Source organism: Mytilus galloprovincialis, chromosome 4, assembly GCF_965363235.1.
Source record: "Mytilus galloprovincialis chromosome 4, xbMytGall1.hap1.1, whole genome shotgun sequence".
Lineage (NCBI taxonomy): Eukaryota > Metazoa > Mollusca > Bivalvia > Mytilida > Mytilidae > Mytilus > Mytilus galloprovincialis.
In genome coordinates, this window is record NC_134841.1 from 50,821,406 (window position 1) to 50,829,146 (window position 7,741).

Sequence of the window (7,741 nt, forward strand, 5' to 3'; positions counted from 1 at the left end):
ACGTCTTCTATGACTTACTATCACGTTAAAATACAAAATCCATAGGACGTGTTTTAGTTGATTTTAGTTTGCTCTTCAACTTCGTACTTTATTTTGCCTTCTTAACTTTCTTTTATTCGAGCGTCACGGATGAGTCTTTTGTAGACGAAAGGTGCGTCTAGCGCAAATTCAAAATGTCAATCCTGGTATCTATGATGAGTTTATTTATAACCACTGGGTCGATGCCACTGCTGGTGGATTTTTTATTCCACGAGGGTATCACCGGCACAGTAGTCAGAACTTCCGTGTTGACATGACTTATCATTGATATGGTCATAATTATAAATTAACTGTTTACAAAACTTTTAATTTTGGAAATACTAAGGCTTTTCTACATCAGGAAAAGATTACCTTAGCTGTATTTGGCAAATGTTTTTGCAATTTTTGGTCCTCAATGCTCTTCAACTTCGTACCTTATTTGGCCTTTTAAACATTTGCTTCGAGCGTCAATAATGAGTCTGTAATAGACGAAATCCGCGTCTGGCACAATTATTAAATTTCAATCCTAGTATTTATGATGTGTTTATTTACAACCACTGGCCTGCATGGGTCAATGCCACTGCTGGTGGAGTTTTAACTCCACGAGTGTATCACCAGCTAAGAAGTGAGCACTTCTGTGTTGACACGAGTTATCATCAATATGGTCATAATTATAAATTAACCGTTTACAAAACTTTGAATTTCTTATATACTAAGGCTTTTCTATCTCAGGAATAGATTACCTTAGCTGTATTTGGAAAAACTTTATGGAATCTTTGGTCCTCAATGCTTTTCAATTCAGAACCATATCTTCCCTTTTTAACATTTGATTCGAGCGTCACTGATGAGACTTTTGTATAGGCGAAACAAGCTTCTAGAGCAAATATAAAATTTCAATCTTGGTTTCTATGATGTGTTTGTCCTGAAAGAAATTTCTGAGGTAACAGAAATAATTTGAGTGGTGCAGGTGGTTTGGATTTTACTCTTTGTTTAAGGCCGTTCAGTAAACCATAGTTTGTAAAATTTTGGTCATACCACATGTTTTTATAAGGAGGTTATATTACATTCTAATGTGACGTGCTTCTTTCGCTGTATGAATAAACCCATGCTCTAAATCCAATATTTTTTGTTTGCATGTGCGTACATTAATGACTACTGTAGAATAATGAATTTTATCGATTTGGCATGCATTAAATATATTTCATTAACTTAAAACACTTCCAAACTCTTAAATGATGCACATAGTGTTACTAATTCATTTATTATGACTGTAATGTGTTGCATTCCGAAATTGAAATATTTGACCTAGATACGACAACCGTTCATGCTGGCTGTTCAAAAACTCCTCCCTCTGAAAAACCACATTGCCAGCCGTTAGCGTCTTTACAAACAAAAAAGGGAGGTTCATGGAAGAGCTTACACAATCACTTTACCCTTATACACATCGGACATAGAAATTAACTTAATTGTCCTAATCAAAATCATAATAATTGATGCATGCTATATTTATTGTAGTTTTAACATGGGTAGTCATTATATTCGTGTTATTTTAGCCCTCACTATCGCTCGGGCAAAGATAATCACGAATATAATGCCTACCCATGTTAAAACTACAATAAAGTATAGTTTGCATCAATTATTTCTTAAATAAAAATGCAAGTGTCATTTGTGTTTTAATAAAATATTATCGCAGAGATATGTCTGGCCTTTTTGTAATTTTGTAATTTTGATAATGCAAATGTTGAAACCAAAATAGCAATACTTTAACATCTAACACAAGTTATGCAAATATTCAAAGTCATTGAACCATGACTGAGTAACATGGCTAAACAATCTCCATCTAAATGAGATGTGCCAATGCTAATACAACTGCATACCAAATACCATTGATTTATTGTAAGTCGTTCCCAAACTCAATAGTTTGCATCAATTATTTCTTAAATAAAAATGCAGGTGCCATTTGTCTTTTAATAAACTGTTATCGCAGAGATACGTCTGGCCTTTTTGTGATTTTTTAATTTTGATTATGCAAATGTTGAAACCAAAATAGCAATACTTTAACATCTAACACAAGTTATGCAAATATTCAAAGTCATTGAACCATGACTGAGTTACATGACTAAACAATCTCCATGTAAATGAGATGTGCCAATGCTAATACAACTGCATACTAAATACCATTGACTTATTATAAGTCGTTCCCAAACTCAATAGTTTGCATCAATTATTTCTTAAATAAAAATGCAGGTGTCATTTGTCTTTTAATAAACTGTTATCGCAGAGATATGTCTGGCCTTTTTGTAATTTTTAATTTTGATTATGCAAATGTTGAAACCAAAATAGCAATACTTTAACATCTAACACAAGTTATGCAAATATTCAAAGTCATTGAACCATGACTGAGTTACATGGCTAAACAATCTACATGAAAATGAAAAGTGCCAATGCTAATACAACTGCATACCAAATACCATTGACTTATTACAAGTCATTCCCAAACTCAAATACAAAAATCAACTTGTAAACTATGTAAAAGTTTCAAAGTCAACGAAGCATGAAGAGGGGATGGGGCTATATAATATCAATGGAAACAATACTTGCAAATGTAAATAAATTGATTTAACATTAGCAATTCATCTTAAACTGATCTAATCACAAACTAATACATGTAAACTAACATAAGTTTCAAATTCATTAGACTGTGACTGAGGGGGCGAGGCCAAATATTTTCCATGGAAATGAGATGTTCCAATGCTTATACAACTGAATACCAATTAACATTGGCCTACCACTGATGGTTCCCCTTGAATTGACCTAATCACAAACTAATCATGATAACTTACAAAAATTTTCAAAGTCAATAGACCATGACTAAGGGGGCGGAGCCAAATTATCTCCAAAGAAATGAGATATGCCAATGCTTATACAACTGCATACCAAATATCATTGATCTACCACTTGTGGTTCCCCATAAAGTGACCTAATCATAAACTAATAAATGTAAAATAAGCAAAAGTTTTGAAGTCAATAGACCATGACTGAGGGGGCAGGGAAAAATAATCTCCATGGAAATGAGATGTGCAAATGCTTATTCAACTGTATACAAAATATGATTGACCTACCACTTGTGGTTCACCATAAACTAGACCTAATCACAAACTAATACATTGTTGACGCCATCGCCAACGCTGGAAACAGCATACCTGTGTCTCACTTTTTTACTCCGTCAAGGCGAGATAAAAATAGAATTTAAGGATTTAGTTATAACCAATTTTATAATTCTTAAATGTTGTTTATTTGGAAACTTTCCTTTTCAGTGTGACGTTTTACTCAGCTACTTGACAAACGAATCATAAATGCACTTCAAGTTTTTAAAACATCAAGTCCCCAGTTGTTTAAAAAGTAATAAAATAATAAACAAAGTCTCATTTAAAGTCTCATAATTTATTATACAGATGTAAAGATTGTAAAATTAGAATTTATAATACCATTAATGTATATAAAGTAACATTGAAACAGAAAAAAATATATATCTAATAGTAATACTATAACATTTTATACATACAAAGTTTTTAATAAGACATGTTTTTAAGGATGTACTTAGGTCAGGTTTAGGAATTTTTATCAGATGTTGAGAGTCCTTGCTTTTTTCCTACAAAACAGTGTGAAGATTTTGCCCCATAACACCCATTTTAATAAATATAAGACTTCAATAGCCCATAAAAGTTCTTTTATCAAAATTTAAGCAGATTCTAGATTTTTCTTTAGATGGAAACCCAAATATTACCAATGAAAATATAATGGAATAAGTCTCAAGTCAGCCTTTTCACGCTATTCCAAAAAAAAAATATCCCAAATAGGAGCTCCATTAATAACGCTCTTTTGACTTTTAATATCAACTTTAAATTCATCATTTTTTTTCACCCAAGTACATCCTTAAGAACAGAGACACAAATCTTGAATATGTAAAGTATTATCTTTTCTTAACTTTCACAGGTTCTTTCTAGCAAAAGGGTTATTTAACCAAAATTTTAGCCAAAAATTTACACATGTTCTTTCACTCTAGAACAAAGTAAAAAAAAAGACTATTTTATTGAATTTGCCATTTCATGTACATGTATTAAAAGCAGTAAAAATAATACTTTAATGTTCAAATCACACACAATACATTGGCACAAGAATAAATTAAAAATAAGAAATCTTTCTAATGTAGTCTTTAGTATATTAGCTTGAGCAAACAATCTAAAACCTCAAACAAATTATGACTATAACAGAATAAGAGAATGGAAGCAGTGAATGTGTCAAGGAGACAACAACCCCACCAAAAAAACAGAAAACATCCCTTTGGTATACATCCGATGATGCAGACATAATCAAATTCATGATTAAAACTTAGAGTGCAGAATGGTAGTTAAATTCTAAAAATTATTGTGAAATTCTCTACCAAAATACTGGACCTATACTGTCATAGATAAACTTTCAAATGGAACTCAAGAAATGTAACTCCTGGCCTCACGGTCATAAAACTTTCGAGCATGATTTTTGTACTCAGACTCGAAAATCAACCAATCAAATTGCTGGATTTCCTGTTTCGAGCATGATTTTTGTGCTCCGAGCACTGAGCAAAGTTTTATGCCGTCAAGGCCTGTTACCTGTTACATTAACTCATAACTGATATTAAGTGCAAAATTTGGAATAAAAAAAAATAAAAAAATCCTATGATTACTGGTATTCTTCCTATTGAAGACCATATTGGAATTCAGATTTTTCATTTTAGAATCCCTGCATTTTCGAGGATATTTTATTTTTATGGTTTTGTCAAAGTCTGCATACGAGCCTATATTAAAAAAATTAGTGGTGCACCTGTATCCACGAAACCCATGAAAATTGGTATCCAACAAAAATAATAATGAATCCGCAGTATGCAGAATTTGTCAAAAACACCAAATCAAATATAAAAGAGTGTACATGCTGGAATGTATTACCTGATTTACTTTAGAATGATTTATGTTAAAATTTTGTAAAATGGAGGTTTTAATACAAGTATCACACAAACTAACATAATAAATGATCCATGACAATGAAGTCGCAGTCAGATCAGACTCTTTTAAAAATTACCTCCCTTTGCCTGCAACAACACTATACATATGAGTAAAATTAACAAGTTATTTGCCTTAAAGCTATGTACACTGAAAACTACAAAATTCATACCTTTTTGGTTTACACTATAAAGCTTAGTTCGGCATAGAAATTTATTCAACAGTAGACAAGACAGATATACATACAAAGCAAACAAACTATAAAATATAAAATTACTTAGGATTTACTGTAGCCAAGTAAACATAATATAGCCATATAAATCACAGATATGCTTATTTATAACAAATAGCCCTTAAAAAAATAAAAGATACCAAACGGACAACCAATAATTATTAGTCGATTTAAGAAGTCATTATCTTGGTAAAAAAAAGAAAAATATAATGAGGCACAAGATGTCATTTCAACATCCTGAACATCAGCCATACATTTTTCATTTTTTTATTTCTTCAAACCCATCTCAACCCCATAAAAGATTTTCTAGAAACATATATACACAATAGTGGTGTTTGATTTTTAAATTCTGTTTTTCACATCTGAGGCAAGGCTACTCACTAAATTTCATTCAAAATAAAAATAAAACATATTTCCTTTAACCCTCCCTCTTAAAATGATACCATGAATTAAAACAAATTTATTTCCATATAAATGCTGTATTGGGAATTCCAATAATTTATCATATGAACCTTTTACTACACTTATCAAATCAACCGGTAATTATTTCTACAAAAATATTAAAAAAAAAAATTAACAGAACACTAATACACTGCAATCTAATTTAAATTAAATCTCCGCACTCACTCATTTTTTTATGCTTGCTTGCTAAGGGAGAGCAACCAAGCATAAAAAAATGAGCCAATGCGGAGATTTAATTTTAATTTGATTGAATACACTGTGAAATATGATAGAAGCACTCCTATTATGTTAGAACACTACTGGCTACTTTAATTATATGGCTGAAAGCAAGACATTTACAGCAGCAATAAAAGTGTCAAATATACAAAGTATTTTGATTAAAATCATTGACTAGAGAAGTGAAAAAGAATTGCTTTAAAAAAAAACATATATATTAAGTTTTGAAATACCCATAACCATATAGACTTTGTTAATAGAAAATGTATGCACATTAGTAATAAGAATACATGTACATACAAATGAAAATATATTTTTATGTAGACATCATATCAAAGGTTTATTAATTCTGATAAATATGACTTAGTAGATTTGAAAAGAACCTAAATTTTATATTTTTATATACTCAAAGTATTTAACTGAAATAGAAAAAGATATTAAAATGAAAAGATAGTCAAAAATTTAACTGCAAAATATACCCATAAATGTTTACTTGCTACACTCAGAACCATTTTAGAATACCAGAAGTCCTAAAATCAATGACCCTGAAGCCACAATGGGTATACATGTAGGTATCATTTCACTTATTTCAAGATTTATAGACTAACTAATTGAAGAATTCAAATATAGAATAATATTCAATGAGTGTCCAACCAACACATTAATTCACGAATGTTCATGATGCATGAGTTAATTATCAGTGTTGTTCAGTCACAAGTTGAATATTTTTACATTGACAATGGGCTTTTTAATAAGATTAAAGTAGAAAATGTAAAGAACTATATCATTTTCTATGGATTCATAATTTTACTTCGATGTAATATCATTGACAATGTCTTGAAATCACCTATTGTTGTATGACGCCAGAGGAGTGAAATAATTGAGTTTATTTCACAGGTGAAATTATCAGTTTTAATTTCACTGGGAATCACGGTAATTCATTGCAACAAAATGTAATATTAAAAGTTGACTAACGGGTACTTGCACATATCATATATGAGAACAGGTTATATCATTTGAAGATAACAGCAAGATCTCAAAAATGAGAAATCGCAAAAATATATACATTGACAAGTTATCATGTCAATAAAATAACTCAGTTCTATAAAAAAAAAAGTGTGGTTTCTGAGTCCAGGTATTTCTTTTATGAATTTTTAAATTTTCTTTATTTCCTCCATTTTTTGGTACCTTCAATTTTTTGTTACAGTGTTAAGACTTTTAAACATTTGGCACAAACCTTTTACTGATATCATTTCACTCTCAAATCATTCAATATGACTACTTAAAATAAAAGGAGAAATATTTGAGAAACTATCTATACAAATTATCAAAAAGAAATTTTTAATTAAACTTATGCAGGCTTAAACTACGAAAAATTTGACAGATTAGCCAAGTGAACACAGATCAAAGATATTTAAAATGAATATTTATATACAGATGCTTCACATTTCATAAAAAAATACTTAGTATTCACATCTTATATGAGGGAAACAAATCTTGAAATGATAGACAAAAAAATATGCAATTACTGAAAAATATGTATCAGAACTAAAAATTAATCCAAACAAAACCAGATGCTCCACAGGGTGCAGCTTTATACGACAGTTGGGGCAAGTATGAACACAACATTTAATTTTGGACCCTTTAGACCTCAATATGGACCAATTTGATAACAGGGCCCAAATATGAAAAATCTAAATACATATGGTTAGATTTAGCATACCAAAAAACCACTATATATTCAATTTTTGTCGAAATCAACCCTGATTTGGAC

General features: G+C 30.5%; 1 protein-coding gene and 1 long non-coding RNA gene across 2 annotated transcripts in view; both read right to left on the reverse strand.

The window, feature by feature from the left end:
• Nucleotides 1-7,741, reverse strand: part of LOC143072380 (uncharacterized) — a 230,978-nt gene that overhangs the window by 190,433 nt on the left and 32,804 nt on the right. The window lies entirely within an intron of this gene.
• LOC143072379 (uncharacterized) lies at nt 3,447-7,722 on the reverse strand. Its single transcript, XR_012977156.1, has 2 exons — nt 4,664-7,722; nt 3,447-4,524 (listed from the first exon to the last, which is right to left on the reverse strand). It is a non-coding gene; the product is annotated as an uncharacterized LOC143072379 (long non-coding RNA).